The 19,301-nt window shown below is 46.5% G+C and overlaps 1 protein-coding gene across 37 annotated transcripts in view; it reads left to right on the forward strand.

Annotated features, from left to right (window-relative positions):
- Positions 1-19,301, forward strand: part of TRERF1 (transcriptional regulating factor 1) — a 228,739-nt gene that overhangs the window by 138,651 nt on the left and 70,787 nt on the right. For all 37 annotated transcript variants that reach the window (XM_045390895.2, XM_045390896.2, XM_045390889.3 and 34 more), the window contains one exon: positions 16,471-16,582. The gene's annotated coding sequence lies outside the window, so the exon portion shown is untranslated. The remainder of the gene's footprint in view (positions 1-16,470; positions 16,583-19,301) is intronic.

The following is a 19,301-nucleotide window of genomic DNA, read 5'->3' on the forward strand; positions in this document are numbered from 1 at the left end:
GTTATCCTTTAGCTACACCTACATGTTAGCAGAATTCAGGCCCCTCCCATAATCCTAATCTTGTGGCCTTTGATTACTATTACAAAGGCCATTTTGGTCCCTGAGCAAGGAGGGGGTTCATTTCAGGGAGGGACTATTATCATCCTTGCTTCAAAGTTAGAACGATAAACTAAATTCCTCCCATGGTTAGCTTGGTCTACACCCAGGAATGAGGGAGGACAGCTGGCTTGAGGGGAAAGAGGCAAGATGGAGAGAGCCATGCTAGACTCCTCTCACTGTCATAATCTTTGCAAAGGTGTTTTCAAGAGTATTAATGAAGGTGTCTGCCTGCTTGTGCACACGTAAGCATGCACCTGAAAATGCCATCCAAAATTTTGTTAGAACAAAGTCACTATGAGGCAACCCCCTTTATCTATCCTCCCCAAGTTAGAAAAGCTTCTTTGGATAGTGACCAGGAAGGGTTCTGAACTGCTTCTGCACTGAGGCATTCTTCTCATTTCTTAGTAATGAGACCCTCACCTAGATTTTCTTTCTACTGAGGCAGACCGGCCTCTCTGGATGAATCATCAAGATTAGCAATGCGGGGAGGAGGCGGTGTATGCTTGGGGTTAACTGCATGCCAGAGTCATTGGTCATCACAGCCACTTCCCCAGACCCATGGACTTTCTTGACTTTGGGGGAGAAATGAAATAGCTTGTGACTTGAAATGCCATTTGTGTAGACCCATTAGCGAGGCAGCCTGACGTCCAGGTGCCCCCACCCCCAGTGGAGCAGAGAACAACTCATTCTGCAGGAGGAACCAAATCTGAGATCATCCCAAAACAGCCTCTTATTTTCTAGGCCTCCCTTGGGTCCTCACGTGTATCTTCCAGGTACCGTGAGGATAGGTGTGGGTGTCCTCTCCCCTGAAAGGAGAACACCCCCACCCAAGTCCTTCCTGTTCAGCCTCTGCCTGTGTTTCTGCTGATGATGTCCTTCTTGAGCCTTGAGCTGTCTGCACACTGGTCCCAGCCTGTGCCTTCCACACTGCTTAGACCTGCAGCGTTCTCCAGCCCTCAGCTACTTTGCTATGACGTCGAGGGGTGGCGGGGGTCGGGGGGTGGTGTTCCTCTCCCCAACCCTGACCCAGGGGTCCCACCTGGTCTCTTGAAGGACATCAGCTTCTGGGAGACAGCCCAATGGCCCCCCTTCATTTGACCTCCTTTGTCTCTACTCCAGGAGCTCCCTCTTAGCTCCAAGTTAGGTTAGGGTGACCTCGTCCCAGCCTCTTTGCCTCTACCCCTGCTTCTGTGTTCTGAGCGCCGATCCTAGAGCCCTTCTCTTTCATCCCAACGTGGGTACTCTAGACCTGGATGTGCCACGTGTAAGGATCACACTCCAGCAGGCACGAGGCATTAGAAAGTCCTTGGTGTGTGCTTCTGTGAGCACCCAGACTTCTTAGTGTGACTTGTGAGGCCCTGCATCAGGGTTTGTCAACCTTAGTGCTATTGATATGTGGAACTAGAGAATTCTGTCTTGAAAGGGACTGTCCTGCACATTGTAAGATGTTTAGCAGCATCCCTGCCCACCAGGTGCCAATAGCACTTCCCTAGTCGTGAAACAGAAACATCTCTAGACACTGCCAAATGTCCTCTGGAAGGCAAAATCACTCCAGGTGGAGACCACTACCCTCCATAATGGAGACCCCCTCCTACCACGCTGCCTCATCCCACCAACTGCACACCTGCCACACGCATGCTTATCCCTACCAGGGTCACTGCACTCACTGTCCCCACTGCTCTGAACGTTCTCTCCTCACATCTTCATGCTCTGCTCATTTAGGTCTCAGCTCAACTGACACCTCCTTACCTTGGCCTTTCCTAAGCTCCCTATGCAGCCAACCCATTCACTCCATCAAGTGCATACTTCTGTTTTGTTTTAAAATCACGTTTAGAATCTCTGACCTTGTTCCTACCGCTTTCCTCCTGGTTTTCACTGTCCCAGCCACACCTTTCTAATTCCTCAGTCACATCCGGCATGTACCCACCAACAGGGTTCTTGCTGTTCCTCCTCCTAGAATGCTCTTTCCCCAGATCTCATTGTTCTTGTTCCTTCAGGCCTTTGCTCAGATATCACCTTCTCAGAGAGGGCTTCCCTGGCTATTTCCTATTTCATTGTTTCCCGTAGCATCTACAGCCATCTAATACACTATACACTTTAATTATAATGATTTTTATTTTCTGTTTCTCCCTATTAAAATGAAATCTCCATGAGGGCAGGGAGTTTTGTCTTCTTTGTTCACTGTTGCATGCCAGTCACGGAGAACAATGCCTCGTGTTGAGGCACTCGGCCAGTATTTTTTTAGATGCATGAGCTTAATTTTGCAAGGCTTGCTGGGACCTCTGCCCTAGTTTAACTGTGCACATTTGAACGCATCGGGTGAGCTTGGCTTCTTGTTGTAAAACAAGGGATTTATGTTGATGAAGAGTTCTGTCAGGGTAGACTCATACTCTAAAGCATGTTTTCTTGTGAATAGAGATGTTTACAAAGCACAAAGCAGTGAATTTGCTAATAGTTCTTTTTATTGGCATCAGCTAGAGTTCTGAATTTAGCTGAAGCTTATACTTACCATGCCATGGTAGAGATTTTCATTTCCTAATATGTACATGCACTTGTCTAAAAGTAATTAGTCTTCAATTATGAGCCACAAGAGGTCAGGACCACCACTATGGCACCTCTCCAGAAGGGGCCCTGCCTGATAAGCGCAAAAAAAAACCTTTAGGGCCGCACCTCCGGCTGTTCCCTGTTTACCGGGATCTTGTTTATTTCTCATCTCTCCTGGATCCCGGCTTATTCCTTTGCTTTTTGTCTTACTAGGCCCTCATCCTTGTCTCAAAATCCCTGTCCTTACCTCCATGATCCATGAAGACCATGGCTGTCAGAAGGCAGCGTAGAAGTGAATCTGCAGCACCTCCCGGCTTGGAGCCCAGGAAGTCCTGAATATGACCAGGAGAGTTCCCAAGGCCCACATCTCCTAACAAGTTGAAATCCAAGGTCTTTCAAGGAAGCCCCACCACATATGCCTTCAGGGACCTGGCCAACCCTGCCAGCCTCTCCCATAGATTCTCCCTCATATGGTCACAGTGCCAGAAATCCCAACCCCTGGGGCTCAGTGAAGGCCCTTGGGTCTTCAAGGGAATTCCCTGTTCTGGGGCCCACATCCCAGGAGAGGGCACAACTTGAGCATGTTTGCATCCTGGTAAGGGTTACTGGGAAGGCTCAGATTTACAGGCGACAGATGGAGAGGGGCTGGTGGGAGAGTTAGGATGTTACAGAGAAGACCCCTTTTCCAGCTTATGTAATCGCTCCAAGGAAAGAGAGAGAAACAGAGAGAGAGAGATGGAGCTTAGCAAGTGAGTTCCTGGCTGCTTGTCATATGAAGAAAACTGATGTGAACGACACTTTCCTCCTCTGCTTCCTGCCCTGCTTTTTTGTTCTTTGTATCGTGAATAATATGAATACAGGAGCCTCATACTTAGAGTTATTTTTACAAGGTCTCCTCTCTGGTTCAGATGACTCAGAGCCAGAGCCTTCTCTTGAAGACGTTCCTTGGGAAGCACCAGAGAGATGCCGAACCCCAGGCAATCTCAGGGTCACAAGTGGGTGTCCTGGAAGTGTGGTCTGGAAGGAAAGCCTTATTGAAGGCAAGCCTTCTGCTGGTTCCCCTCTCTGCCCAGCCGGCCCTGCCTTTCTCTCACCATCTTTTCCTGCTTCAGCAGAAACAATCAGGCCCGCTTGCCAGTCTGGAGATGAGCAGAGGGCACTGCCCCAGGGTCGAGCCTGTAAGCTGTGGGTAGATGAGGGGAATCTGTAGGCCCCAAAAGACTGGGTGGCTCTAGTCTGAAGGCAAGAAAACTATTTGGGCAACCAGGCACTGAAGGAGAAGGAAGATTGGTAGAACCTATTTCGTGTCTGTCTCCCACACTGCCCTCTGTGTCCCACACTGCCCTTGTGTTCCTGGAGAGTGGGGACTGCCTCTGACCGTTCTTCCAAACATGACACCCAGCACTAAGACCCAGTGCATGTGTGTGGAGTCGATGAATTAATGAAAGGGAAGCCCCTTTCCATGGGTAAAGCCAAATTACCCGGATGCGAGTACAACGCAAACCCGCGTGCCTGAGGAGGATGGAGCATCTGTATCTGCTCCCGAAGGTGCGGATGCCCAGACCTCGGCACACCCAGCACCAGCATTGTCTGCTTTGACCCATCATAACCACTCTGAGAGGCCACGGAGGTTGTTTCCATTTTACAGAGGGGAATGCCGAGGGTCAGAGAGATTGGGTGACGTGCCTGTTGTGCATTTTGTAAGCGGCACAAGGGGATTCTTCTGCCCCACTTCTACCGACTCCATGATCCAGTGCTGCCTTGAATCCTCAGAAACTCCAAAGTAGGGGCTTCCTGCTTCTGAGAAAGACTCCATAGCTCTCTTTTGGACACAGCTGCAGTGCCATCCTTCTGGGAGAGCCAGCCTGGAGCAAGACAGCTGGGACTCATCTATCTGCTGCCCAACAAACCTTGGAAGGAGTGTGATAGGAAAGTTCCATCCAGACCGCTGTTCTCTGTGGCTCTGGGGAAAAGGCATGATGGGGGAGATGCCCTTTTTCCTCCTGTTAATCTGCCCTCATCCCTGACTCCCTTTCCTGCTGTCTTCTATCCGACCACACAGTCCCCAGCTTAAAACCAAGGTGGATGGAAAAGGCTTCAAGTTGATCATGAAACTCAGAATGCATTTTCCTGTAGAAGTAGCTGGAATGCGATGCTTGGTCTGCCCATGATATATCTGAAATAGAAGAGTAATAGCATTGGCCCCGTAGAGAATTAGTATTAATGTTGATGATTTAATTAATGAATTAATAATAAGCCAGCACCCGCTCTTACTTGGAAGACGACAACAGCTCTCTCCACTCTTGTCCTCTTATAGTTTGTTCTCCACGTGAAAAGTGAATCAGACCCCATCACTCCTCTGCTCATAGCCCTCCATGATCTCTTACGCCTACAGCCTGGCCTCCTCCCTCACTGACCGCACCTGCCGGCTCCCTTCCCCAAGCTCATTCCACCAAAGAGTGGAAGGACACAGCTGCTGTGTCCTCTGCCTGGGACTCTCTTCCTTCCCTGATTCACCTGGTTCAGTCAGTTCATTCAGGCCTATGCCCAGATGTCACCTCTTCAGGTAACCATGGATAGGCCCCACCCATGCTCATCATTCCTCTGACCCTTACCCTGCTTTATTTCCCTTCGTAACACTCATCATATCTGCCATGACATTGCACATGTGCCTGCTTACTTGTATATTATTATTCTCCTCCACTAGAATATCAGCTCCACAAGGGCAGGGACCTTTTATTTGTTTCCTGCTGTGTTTCGAACACTAAAAGAGTACCCAGCATATAGTAGGTGCTCAATGAATATTTATAAATAAATAGATGAATGGACAGCTGAATGAGTGATATATCTCTACGCCTAACCAACAGCAGATTGTGGTTTCTATGCAGAATTTATCACACATTTCAAACATCAATGCCATAAAGGAATTTTTTCCTTTCCTTGCCCTCGGGATTGGAAGTGCAGGGACTTCATTTTAGTAATGAGTTATAGATTTTTCTGGAAACCAGAACTTCTTATTCTGCATTTTTGGCAAAAATAGACACCTGCTTTCTTGGTGAGTAGCTTCTCAGAGTTCTGAAGGCTTCTTGGGGTTTGGCAAATGGCTGGGGGTAGGTACTCTTTGGTCTCCTTAGCCTCCTGCTACCAGTTCTGCTGAGACTGGCAGTGTTCTCTTGATTACTCTAGAGCAGGGTTTCTCCTACTAACATTTTAGACCAGATCGTTCTTTATTGGGGACTGTCCTGTGCCTTCCAGGATGTTTAACAGCATCCCTGGCCTCTATGCATTAGATATTAGTAGAACTCCCCCAACTGTGACAACAAACAATGTCTCTGGACATTGCCAAGTATCCCTTGAGGAGTAAAATCACTCCCTGTTGAGAACTACTGCTCTGCCGTGTTCAGAAAGCCCCACCCACAACAAAGAATTATCCAACCCACAGAGTCACAAATGCCAAAGTTTAGCTATGCTGCTCTGAGGGCTCTGTCTGATAGGACTCTCTGCATTGAGGGAAATCTTCTATTTGGTGCTGTCTAATATGGTAGCCACTAGCCACATATGGCTATTGAGCATCTTAAAATGTATAGGCCGGGGCGTGGTAGCTCATGCCTGTACTCCTAGCACTTTGGGAGGCTGAGGCAGGAGGATCACCTGAGCCCAGAAGTTAGAGGCTGCAGTGAGCTGTGAGCAAGCCACTGCACTCTAGCCTGGGTGACAGAGTGAGGCCCTGTTTCTTAAAAAAGAAAAAAGAAAAAAAAAGTAGTTAGTGCAACTGAAAAGCTGAGTTAAGTTTAATTTTAGGCTGGGTGCGGTGACTTATGCTTGTAATCCCAGCACTTTGGGAGGCAAGGCAGGCAGATTGCTTGAGCCTAGGAGTTGGAGACTAGCCTGGGCAACATGGCAAAAACCTGTTTCTGCTAAAGGAGACCCCTGGTGGCACATGCTTGTAGTCCCAGGTACTTGGAAGGTTGAGGTGGGAGGATCACTTGAGCCCAGGAGGTTGAGGCTGCAGTGAGCCCTGATCGTGCCACTGTACTCCAGCCTGGGTGACAGAGTGAGACCCTGTCTCAATAAATAAAACAGAATAATAAAATAAAGTAAATTTTTAAGTTTATTTTATTTTAATTAATATTCATTTAAATATCCACTTACAGCTAGTAGTAGCTGCCATATTGGACAGCACAGCTATAGAAAGGCCAGTGCTGCTCACACTTCAATGTACATATGAATTATCCGGTGATAGCAAAGTCCAATTCAGCAAACTTGAGGTGAGGACTGAGAGTCTATAAATTCCCAGGGATGCTAAGGCTTCAGGTCTAAAGACCACACCTTGGAGTAAGATGGTCTAAGTCTGGGACATAAAGAGCATTTTGTACATATAACACAGAGATGATATTCCTGCTGCCTAAAAGAGCTTGTTGAAGAACACAGTGGCATAGAGTAAGGAGAGAGAAAAAATATGGTCTGTGGAGTCAGACAGATACTGATTTGAATCCATTGTTAGCTCTGTGCCCTTAGCCTCGCTGAGCCTCCATCTTCTTAGCTACAAATAAAAGAGATCATTTCTCCCTTGCAGTGTGATTCTGAGATAGTGCATTTAAAAGCACCAAACCCAGTGCCTAGCAGATACTTGGCACTCAGTAGGTAAATAGTATCAGTCATTATGGATTCATCCAAAGAAAAGGCATCGTTTACACAAATCGGCCCTGCATTGTAGGCTGTGTTTGGGGACCACCCATCTCAGAGTCACCCAGGATGTTCTTTTAAAAAATAGGTCCCTGGGCCCAGCCCAGACCTAATGAGTTAAAGTCTCTAATGGTAGGGCTCAGGAAGCTTTTTTTAAAAAAAGAAAAAATATGTATGAGGCAAAATTCACCTAACACAAATTAACCATCGGTCATTTTTTTTTCATGTAAAAAATTTTTAGCTTTTATTTTATGTTCGGGGATACATGTGAAGGTTTGTTACAGAGGTAAACTTATGTCACGGGAGTTTGTTATACAGATTATTTCGTCACCCAGGAATTAAGCCCGGTACCCAATTGTAATTTTTCTGCTCCTCTCCCTCCTCCCGCCCTGCCCACTCAAGTAGATCCAGTGTCTGTTGTGTTTCCTTCTTTGTGTTCATAAGTTCTCATCATTTAGCTCCCACTTATAAGTAAGAACATGGGATGTTTGGTCTTCTATTACTGCGTTAGTTTGCTGAGGACAGTGGTCTCCAGCTCCACCCATGTTCCCGCAAAAGACATGATCTTGTTTTTCTTTATGGTGGCACGGCCATTTTAAAGTATACAAGTCATTGGCATTTCCTGCATTCACAATGTTGGGCAACCTCACCTCTGTCTAGTTCCAAGGCATTTTTGTCATCCCAGAAGGAAACCCTGTACCCACTCACCATTCTCCCCTCCCCAGCCCCTTGCAACCACTAACCTGCTTTCTGTTTCCATGCATCGGCTTATTCTGGATGTTCCAGATAAAAGGAACCATATAGTATGTGACCTTTTGTGTTTGACGTCTTTCACTTAACACCCTGTTTTTGAGGTTCATCCATGTCATTGCATGTATTAGTGTTTAATTCCTTTTTATTGGTGAATAATATTCCATTGTATGAATATAATGGATGAGTTTGGAATATAATGGATAAACACGTTTGTTTATCCACTCATCAGTTGATGGACATTTGGGTTCTTTCCACCTTTTTGGCTCTGTGAATAATGTTTCTGGGAACATTTGTGTGCAAGTTTCTGTTGGAGTACCCGTTTTCAGTGATGTGGGTTATATACCTAGAAGCAGAATTCCTGGGTCATATGGTAATTCCATGTTTAAATGTGTTGAGAAACCGCCTGAACTGCCCTCCACAGTGGCTACACCATTTTCCATCCCTACTGGCAATGCATAGGGTGCCAGTGTCTCCACTTGCAGGTCAACACTTGTGATTTGGTTTTTTTGGTTATGGCCAACCTGGTGGGTGTGAAGGGAATCTTCGTTCTTCACAAGTTCCCAGGATGGTTCGTGTGGACCCAAATGTTGGAGAACCACGGCTTTGATGAGAGCTCCTCTTTCGGCGAGTTCAGTCAGAGTCTCCTGCTCCCATGTCCTGGGACTCCCTGCAGCAGTGCCTTTGTTGGGCTGGGGCAGCTCATCAGGGAATTGGAATTGTTACTTTGTGTGCTGTTGTAATAGCGATTGGATCTTTTATATATATACACACACACACACACACACACCCCCCCCACACACACACACACCCACACACACACACACACACACACACACACACCCCTTACCCTCTCCCCTTTAGTAAGCACAACTGCGTAGAGAAGAACAGTTTGCCATTGACTTGTCCTGGGAAAGCCGGATCAGCACAGATGACCCACCCCCTGGTGTCCCCTGGGTGAGTTTCTGCAAACACCTCTACCTGTCCACCTGAGGCTGGCCTGGAGGGCCCGTTCCAACATGAAATGGCCTTGAACTCTCCTGTTTTAATAAAGTTTAATGTGGAATTTTATATTCTACTGTGTAATATAGCTGGGCCTGTTTTAACTAAAAATTAAAGGATTTTACTCCAAATATTTAAGTGTGTTTCAGAAACACATCAAGTTAATCCTGTGGCCCTTAGGATGAAGGTGATAAACCCGGGTAAGGGGACAGAGGAGTGTCGGGGAGGAGGCCGTGTGGGGGAGCACTTAATGAAAGGAATAGTATTCCTCTTTAACAATGAGGGTTTTGTTTTCTTCTTCTGGAATTTCCTCAAAATTAATCTCTAGGTGGAATACATTTAAGTGATACATTGTATACGCAAGCAAAGGGAGCAAGGTCCTACCGTTAGTATAACTGCCTGCACGGCTTCAAAATTGTTCTAGGACATAAGCCAAGGTCCTCTTCTTCAAGTCGTCGGTCTCAGCCTTGGCCACATATCACAGCCACCTGGCAAGCTTTACACGCTCTTGTTTAACAAGGTGTTCAACAAGAGCCCACGTGGAACCCAGGCATCCCAGGTTTCTAAAGCTCCAGGTGATTCTGATGTGCAATCAGGATTGGCCGCTGTGCCAGGCCATTAGACACAACCCATGCCCTGATAGAGCTAATGGTCTGACTGGGGAGACCAACTCATTAATCACATAATTGAGTAATTACAACTCTGATAAATGCTGTTGCCCCATTAAATTTCAAAGGGTTGGAGACACCTTCCCGAAGCTACAGCCTGACAGACGATTAGATGCTAATGAGGGGAGAGCTGCATCCCAGGCAGAGGGACTGGCACATGCAAAGGCCCGGGGGTAGAAAAGAGCTTGGTGTGTCTGAGGACTTGAAAGACACACTGGTTGGAGCTGTGAGCAAGGAGGGTGGGCAGCCTGAGGTTAGGGAGCAGATGGTAGCCTGTCAGCCATGTTGGCCTGTGGTGAGTCCACCTTATATGCTGTCAGTGTTTGAGCTGCTCTGATATTGGTGTGAAAGGCCCAAGCTTCTGTGCTCTGGAATGAGCAGATACACGAGGGCCTGATTAAGTGATCATGGTCTGGGCAGGATCACCTTCCTCCAGTGTGTGAAAATTATTTACTCAGCCTCCATGGAGAGAGAGGAAGGGCATCAAAAGAAGGGAGAGATTGGCCAGGCGTGGTGGCTCACACCTGTAATCCCAGCACTTTGGGAGGCTGAGGCAAGTGGATCATTTGAGGTCAGGAGTTCGAGACCAGCCTGGCCAATATGGCAAAACCTCCTCTCTCTCTCCTCTTAGCCGGGCATGGTGGCGCACGCCTGTAATCCCAGCTACTCAAGAGGCTAGGGCAGGAGAATCTTGAACCTGGGAGACAGAGGTTGCAGTGAACCGAGATCGTGCCACTGCACTGCAGCCTGGGCGACAGAGTGAGTGAGACTCTGTCAAAAAAAGGAGAGATGTTTGGAGAGAGAATGGGAGTTTTCCTCATATCTGAAAAGTTTCTGGGCCTCACTTGAAAATTACATCTCCTAGCATCTCCACATAGAACTCATTTGACAGAACGGTGGGTCCCTAGGTGACTGGAGCCTGGGATCTCATTGCAGTGATTCCTCTCTGTGCTGTTTCTCAGATGCTCTGTGGAGCCTGTCTCACGTTTAATTCCTCTTCCTCCCCATTTTCCTCCATCCCCCTCCCCCTGCTCCTTTTTCTTCTTTTTAAAATCTGCGCCAATTTCTAATGAATTGTGGGTGGCATGGAGGGAATTCTTCACACTTCATTTGGTCCTGCTTCATAGTTTATATCCTGTGTCCCTCCCTTCCCCTGGCTGAAAACCCCGTCCCCGGTCTGGTAGACATGAGCTGTTCTTTTCTTTTCAACAGCCTTGTGGCTGCAGAGAACCCCTCTTTGATTTGGGCTTTTAGATACTCATTTAAAGTGTTTGTTTCTGCATATTAATTTCTTCCTTCCCTAAGACTCCTCATCTTCACTCTCCCTTAACTCCAACAGCAGTGTGGCGTGTGACGTGGCATTTGTCACCCCCATTGCACAGAAGGGAAACTGAGATTCTGATAGCAGTGTGGGGCTGTGGGAAGATTCTGGCCTTGCTGGGTGGCATGATGAATGTGACAGGTCCTTGGAAAGTCACAGAACCCTCCAGGGCTGCCTCTTTACTGGTCATATGGGAAGGAGATAAGATTTCTACCCCTGTAAGGAGGTAGGGTGATGGGGTAAAGAGGATGGGATTTGGCCCTTAAAGCTCTGGCTCCACCACTCAGTTCTGTGACCTTGGGCAAGGCATCAGACCTTCCCTTCCTCCCTTGTAGAATGGTGATCCCTACAGCACCTCAGCAGGATGGTTGTAAATACTAGAGGCACTGTCTGGGAAGTCCTAGCAACATGCCTGGTCTGAATGGGATATAGTAGTTGTTCTTTGGCCTTTTTGGCCTTTGGGATATAGTAGCTGTTCCACCTCCCCTGCCATCTGGGATTCGGCTGCTTGTCCAAGAGGACCCCAATCATTATGGTGGAGCTGGAATTAGAACTAGAACCCAGGTATGTTGGCTTCAGGCCCTGAGCTCCTGGGAGGAGCTATCTGTAAGCACCCTGGTTTTGTGAGCTGAATAATCCTTGCTGTGGGTAGGCCTTTCTGTACACAGTAGAGTGGTAGTTCTCAACTGGGACTGATTTTGCAAGAGACACTTGGCAATGTCTGGAGAGTTTTTTCATTGTCTCAGCTTGGGAGGTTCTACTGACTTCTAAGGGGTGGGGGCCAAGTATCTGGATTGTTCTGGGATCGCTCAGCACAGTGATTGGGGACTTTGAAGGCACACACCAAGAAACAGCAAGTCATCAAGACCCCTGGTCAGTGACAGCTGACTCTGAGCCCTTGCAAAGCTGCCCTGCAGCATCAGCACCGGCTGGGAAATCCTTGTGGATTCTTGTGGATATTCACATAGAGGGAGGGGCATGACTATCCCCACTCACTGGGCATAGTGCTAGCAACAGCTGCCACTTATCCAGGGCCCATTGGGAGCAGGGGCAGCATGCTCAGTGAGGGACCTATGCTCTCACTGATCTCCCTGATCAGCAAGGAAGACACTGCTAACCTCATTTCACAGAAGTGGAACAAGGCCATACGGCTTGTGAGGGGCAGGGCCAGACCTAGAGCAGAACCCAGGTCTCCTTAGCTCCAAAGCTCACACGCTATGCATGAAATTGCATGACCTTCCTTAGAAAGTAACACCCCCCCGTGAGGCTTCTCCAGCAATAATTTTAATAGAATGCTTATCCACATCCCTATGTCAGCATTGGCCACCTAATTTTGCCACCGACCAGACTAAATTTACCACTGTTGCAGAAAACGAGTAGATAAGAATCTTAAAACTTATCATACGTTGGGAGGGAGGGCAAGGGTGCCCCTATTTTGGATGTCTCATGCCAGTTTGGGAAGAGGAAGAATTTAGCAGTTAGGCACAGTATGTTCCTAATTTGCCCTAGAAAACTTCTTGGGTGCTTTTGGGAAAAACCCGTACAACTTTTTTTTTTTTTTTTCTTTTTTTGAGACAGAGTCTCGCTCTGTCACCCAGACTGGAGTGCAGTGGCATGATCTCGGCTCACTGCAGCCTCCACCTCCCAGGTTCAAGTGGTCCTGCCACCTTAGCCTCCCAAGTAGCTGGGACTACAAACATAAGCCACCACACCTGGCTAATGTTTGTATTTTTTTATAGAGACAGGGTTTCGCCATGTTGCCCAGGTTTTGTCTCGAACTCCTGGGCTCAAGCGATCCACCCGCCTTGGCCTTCCAAAATGCTGGGATTACAGGTGTGACCCACTGTACGCAGCCAAATCTGTACATCTTTAATGCCTGTCTTGAATGCCGCAGTGGTTGGAGCACAGTGTGAAGTTAAGAAACAGTGCAATCCTGATTAAGAGCCTTCTCTCCGAGTTAGAGTACACCATGCTCTGTCGTGTCACAGGACCTTTGCACAGGCTACTCTGGGGACCAGCAGCACCTTTGCTCTCTGTCTTTCCCCTGCTTTCCTCTCTACTTTGCTTCAGTAATTTATTCTTAGGGTTCATATTAAAGACTAATTCCTTAAGAAAGCACTTCTGCCCCATGTCCATGCTAGTCCACCTTCTGGCATATGCTATTATGCATTAGCTATGCTTCTTTAGGAGACCACTATTATAGTTATATCTAATTTGTTAATGTTGGTTTCCTTCTTCCACTTGATTGTAAGCTCCATGAAAGTAGGGAACACATTGGTCTCACTCAGCTCTCGTATGCCGAGTGCCTTGCATTTGCCTAGTACGTGCTAGGCACCAGCCAACATTGGATGGGTGAATGGATAGTTGGACGAATGGATTGAGCTAGTTAATTTCATTTCCTTTCCCTTAACTCCAGTCAATAATCTCTTCTTAGGGAATTGTAATTATCTGTTTATATGTCTCTCTTGAGCCTCTTTGAAGAAGAACCTATCTTTAGAAGCTCTGAGTCTAGCTCCATGCCTGACATATAGTAGATGGCTAATAAAAGTTGACCATATGGTTGTCTTAAGACAAACTCTTGCCCATAAGACAAGCAGTTCCAAGAGCTCATGCTGTTGCAGAGAGGACCCTAGAGAGTTATTTTCACACATAGAGGATAAGGATGGTGAATTTATTCATAGAAACAGAATGAAGTGCATTCCTGCTTCCCACCCGTGCCATGCTTAGCTCCTCGGTAAGGTCTGCTATTCAGGTTGCCAGTTACTGTACTGACTTATTTGTACATAAACAGTTATTCCCCATAACCTTCCCTTCGCCAACATTCAGAGATAATGATATACAATCTTTGTAACATTACAGATGTTGCTTCAAAAACACTCTGTTGCTATAGGAATGTTTGTGATGTGCTTATCGCTAGAATTTCATAAGCAACAAACTCCAAAATTGCAGATGATTTAACATTTGAAGCAGGGAGTGAGAGTGTATGTGTGTTTGCATTTAAAAAAAAAAAAGGCTTTGAAAAAGGAAGTTTTCTTCTGCAGAGTTATCTTCTTCTAAAGCTTAAAATAAAAACTACTTAAAAGCAGTGAATTTAGAAGAATGAGCACTTTCTCTTAAACATTCAAATGGGTGAAAATGACTTGTAATGCCTCCCTCAAGTATTAAGGAAATAGGCAGTTAAAGGTTTTTTTTTGGAGCTGGCTGTCACAGACAAAGGATTTCTCATTTAAAAAAAAAAATCATTTTATAGCATTAAATAGTAGGAATGCATACCAGCAGCCCTTTTGACATTTTGAAAATGATTTATTTTCTGAAATGTCCCAGTCCATTTTAATAGATGACTCTTTGTTCTTCTCATTCAGGGAGGGAGCTTCGGGTGGGGTTGCCATAGTTAGGGTTGGGAAGTTCAGGGTGGAGACAGACAGGGCTCCAGGAACAGCTTTCCGTGAGCCTCACACTTTGTTACCTGAACACAGCAGGTGGGTGCCACCACCTATCTCCAGACAGCATGGAGCCACACTTTCCCAAAGCTCCTGCTGTGGTTTTCCTTCCCAAAGAGAGACTCTCTGAACTAACTTTTTATAGTCCAGAGAGTGAATTTGAAATCATTTCTCTTTCTAGCCTCCCTCTCTGAACCAAGATATCAGCTAGACATCTTAGGGAAGGTGTGCAACGTGGAGGTCTCTACCATCGCAATGCTACTACTCAGCTGTGGCTCAGGAGTGGTGCTCTCTGCAAACTCTTTTTTTTTTTTTTTTTTTTTTTTGAGGCGGAGTCTCGCTCTGTCACCCAGGCTGGAGTGCAGTGGCCGGATCTCAGCTCACTGCAAGCTCCGCCTCCCGGGTTCACTCCATTCTCCGGCCTCAGCCTCCCAAGTAGCTGGGACTACAGGCGCCCGCCACCTCGCCCGGCTAGTTTTTTGTATTTAATAGAGACGGGGTTTCACCGTGTTTGCCAGGATGGTCTCGATCTCCTGACCTCGTGATTTGCCCGTCTCGGCCTCCCAAAGTGCTGGGATTACAGGCTTGAGCCACCGCGCCCGGCCCTCCTCTGCAAACTCTTTTTTTTTTTTTTTGAGACGGAGTCTGGCTCTGTCGCCCGGGCTGGAGTGCAGTGGCCGGATCTCAGCTCACTGCAAGCTCCGCCCCCCGGGTTTACGCCATTCTCCTGCCTCAGCCTCCCGAGTAGCTGGGACTACAGGCGCCCGCCGCCTCGCCCGGCTAGTTTTTTTGTATTTTTTTAGTAGAGACGGGGTTTCACCGTGTTCGCCAGGATGGTCTCGATCTCCTGACCTCGTGATCCGCCCGTCTCGGCCTCCCAAAGTGCTGGGATTACAGGCTTGAGCCACCGCGCCCGGCCGCCTCTGCAAACTCTTTAGCAGTCCGTGAGATAAGTTCACAAACTGAGAGTTGGTGCTTAGTAACTTTCATGCCGATTTGACGGAATAATCTGTTGAATCAGAGAACTTAAAAGTGAGCTTGCACTTTGTATTGGTATCTTTTCATTTCCTTTTTCTAGCAGTTCATTTTTACTGTATTTTATTAAAGTAGTCATCTGTAATGGTGTGGAAATTTTTTTAAAAACTGGTCCTTCGGTTGGGCGCGGTGGCTCACACCTGTAGTCTCAGCACTTTGGAAGGCCGAGGTGGGCAGATCGTGAGGTCAGGAGTTCAAGACCAGCCTGGCCAATATGGTGAAGCCCCGTCTCTACTAAAAATACAAAAATTAGCCAGGTATGGTGGTGGGCACCTGTAATCCCAGCTACTTGGGAGGCTGAGGCATGAGAATTGCTTGAACCTGGGAGGCAGAGGTTGCAGTGAGCCGAGATCGCGCCATTGCACTCCAGCCTGGGCGACAGAGTGAGACTCTGTCTCGGGGAAAAAAAAAAAAGAAAAACTGTTTCTTCATGACAAATAACTTGAGAAGCTCTATGCCAAGGCACCTGTAAGCTGCTGTCGCTCCCCCATAAGGAAAGTCAGCTGTTGAATGGATTTGGGGAATCGCAGCACTTAGCAAATGATGTTATAATGAGACTCAGGTCTCTCTCTGTCTCTCTCTGTCTCTCTCTGTCTCTCTCTCTCTCTCTCTCTCTCTCTCTCTCTCTCTCTCTCTCTCTCTCTCTCTTTCTCTCTCTGTCTCTCTTTCTGACTGTTTCCTAAGTGCAGAGACTCCATGCAGTTCATCTCCATGGCCTCATTCCTCAGTGCCCCGCCTGGCACATTGCAGACTTTTGGAAATGTTTGTTGAATGCATGCCTGTCTGCTTTCTTGTTACCTAAGAGTGCGTGAGGACAGCCTCAGGAATTTCCCTGGGATTTCTGGTAGTGTCTTCTGTAGGATGGTGATGGAGAGCTAGGAGCAAATGATGAGGAAATGACCTTTCCTTCTTCCTTTCCCCATAGGACCAGGCCTCCTCTTCCCGCCTGTCCAGCAGCATGAAAGCAGCATGACTGGCCGACCGCAGGAGAAGCCCCCAGAACCAGGCCCCCAACTCAGCCATCTGTGGAGGTCAAGGTAAGCTCACTTTCCTTCTTCTGGAAGGCTAAGGAATTTTCATTTTAGTACATTCTGTATGCGTTTGTAATCCCTTGCTGTGTGCTAGAAGAATGAGGTTTCCTGGGATGAGGGTAGACTTAGAAAGTGTGTGTCAGCCTTACAGGTTAAAGCGTGCTCATTTTGGTTAAAGGAGAGCCCAATATGGAGCAGAAAGGACTGAGCTGAGTGTCTAGAATACAGCTCTTCTTATTCTTCCACCACTTCCTGAATCTGGGACCTTGGACAGGGTCTTTCAGGATGGGGTATCCAGGGAATTTTGAATGAAAAAATCTCTGAGACAGGATAGAATGAGAAAGACTACTCAGTCCACGACCTGAGAGTCCCAGTACCTGCCACACGGACTTCCATCCCACTCAGAGTCGTAAGGGGCCTTAGACAATCAGTCAGGCCAGTTTCCAGCCAGTGTTGGACAGTTGTTAGAAAGTTCTGTCTGCTGGCCTCTGCTCTGCCATTAGGAACCACAAAGACTTGGCTTTCAAAGACTCTTCCACATGCCTCTCTCATTCTGTTTGAAGATTTGAAGATTTGGCTGTCATGACTCCATCTTTCCTTTTTTGGTATAAATTCTCCCTAGGGACTGGTGCCAGTCACCTTGTCCTCTCATCCCCTCCATCCTGGAAAGGGCTTTAGTTATCTCCAGTGTCTGCCTTGCTGGTTGCTCATGCAACCTGCACCATCTTCAGTAGAGAATCATTCATTCACCATTCATTCTTCAGTGGCTATTTACAGCCTCCTTTGTGACAGGCACTGTGCTAGACTCTGGAGATATCTCAGTGAAGAAGAAAGACAGGGTCTCTGTCTTTAAAGACAAAATAGGTTTAGATTCTTAGAGAGAGTTTGAAATATGCATCGAACTACTTCCGTGTGCTCCTTGTTTACATTTTTATCTCTGCAACTTTTTTCTTAGATGTCCCATAAGTGCTTGAAAAAAATCTTCAAATATTGGATATAGTTTTCTATATACCATCATTGAAAAATAAGTTAGTTTCTTGTGCAGCTCAAATCATCTATAGTATATCCTTTTCTGATTTTGTCTGATTATCTATCAATTATTGAGAGAGGTTTTTAGTTAAAGCCTCCCACTGGATTTGTCAGTTGCTCCTTGGCAATGCTGAAATTTTTGCTTTATATGTTTTGAGGCAATGCTGTTTGGTGCATAGATGTTTAGAACTGGTGTATTTTATTGATGAATTGGGATTTATTTCTACCATCTTTATATACATTTAATTTTTTCTGCTCTTTCTTTTAGGTTGAGGTATTTTCCCCCCTCATTCCATTTTCCATCTTCTTATTTGGAATTTACACACTCTATGTCTGTTATTTCTGGGGTTACCCAGCTAACTACCTGGATAGATGATTGATTGATTGATAGATAGATAGATAGATAGACAGACAGACAGACAGATAGATAGTTTTAGAGACAGGGTCTTGCTCTGTTGCCCAGGCTAGCTTCAAACTCCTGGGCTTAAGTGATACTCTCACCTCAGGCTCCCAAGTAGCTACCTTAACTTTTTTTGTTTGTTTACTTGTTTGTTTTGTTTTGTTTTTGAGACAGAATCTCTCTCTCTCTCCCAGTCTGAGGTGCAGTGGCACAGTCTCGGCTTACTGCAATCTGCACCTCCTGGGCTCAAGCACTCCTGGGCTCAATCAGCACCTCCTGGGCTCATGCTGGAATTACAGGCATGAGACGCTGTGCCCGACCAATTTTTGTATTTTAAGTAGAAATGGGGTTTTACCCTGTTGGCCAGGCTGGTATCAAACTCGTGACCTCCAGTGATCCACCCACTTCAGCCTCCCAAAGTGCTGGCATTACAGGCGTGAGTCACCGCCCTCAAACCTATTTTACACTTTTCATCTCTTCGTCTCTCTGTGCTGAACTCTGAATAATTTATTCAAATCTATCTTCTGGCTGGGGGAATGGGTCATGCCTGTAATCCCAGCACTTTGGGAGGCCGAGGCAGGTGGATCACCTGAAATCAGAAGTTCAAGACCAGCCTGGCCAACATGGTGAAACCCCATCTCTACTAAAATTACAAAAATTAGCCTGGTGTGGTGGTGTGCACCTGTAATCCCAGCTACTCTGGAGGCTGAGGCACAAGAATCACTTGAACCCTGGAGGTGGAGGTTGCTGTGAGCTGAGATCACACCACTGCACTCCAGCCTGGGCGACAGAGCCAGATTTTGTCTCAAAAAACAAAAAAAACTATCTTCTATTTAACTAATATATTATGTGTGTTAAAGGCTGTTTAACTCATTCATTGGATTTTTTTCTTTTTGCTTTCTTTATTTGTCATTTCTAGAAGTTCTGTTTGGTGATTTTTGTGGTCTCTCATTTCTTGCTCATATTTGAAGATGTTTATTTCTTTAAAATATTAAATTTGGTATTTAGAAATTTTATAATTTTGTGTCTTGTAATTCCCAAATCTGAAGTCTTTGTAGGTCTGGTTCTGCCACTTGCTGTTTCTGCTGGCTGGTGTTCGTAATGCCTTATTTCCTGTGAATTGCTCATTTTTTCTTGGCACTTTATCTTTGGGAATTATCTGAGGTGTGGGTTGAGTTGTCTTTGCCAGAGAGGATTTGCGTTAACTTCTGCTAGTTGTCTGGTGGGCACTACCAATAAAAATCACTTTAAATTAATTTTCTAGTTAAGGCTTTTCTGGCTACCCAAGTAATATAC

Source organism: Macaca fascicularis, chromosome 4 (assembly GCF_037993035.2).
Source record: "Macaca fascicularis isolate 582-1 chromosome 4, T2T-MFA8v1.1".
NCBI lineage: Eukaryota > Metazoa > Chordata > Mammalia > Primates > Cercopithecidae > Macaca > Macaca fascicularis.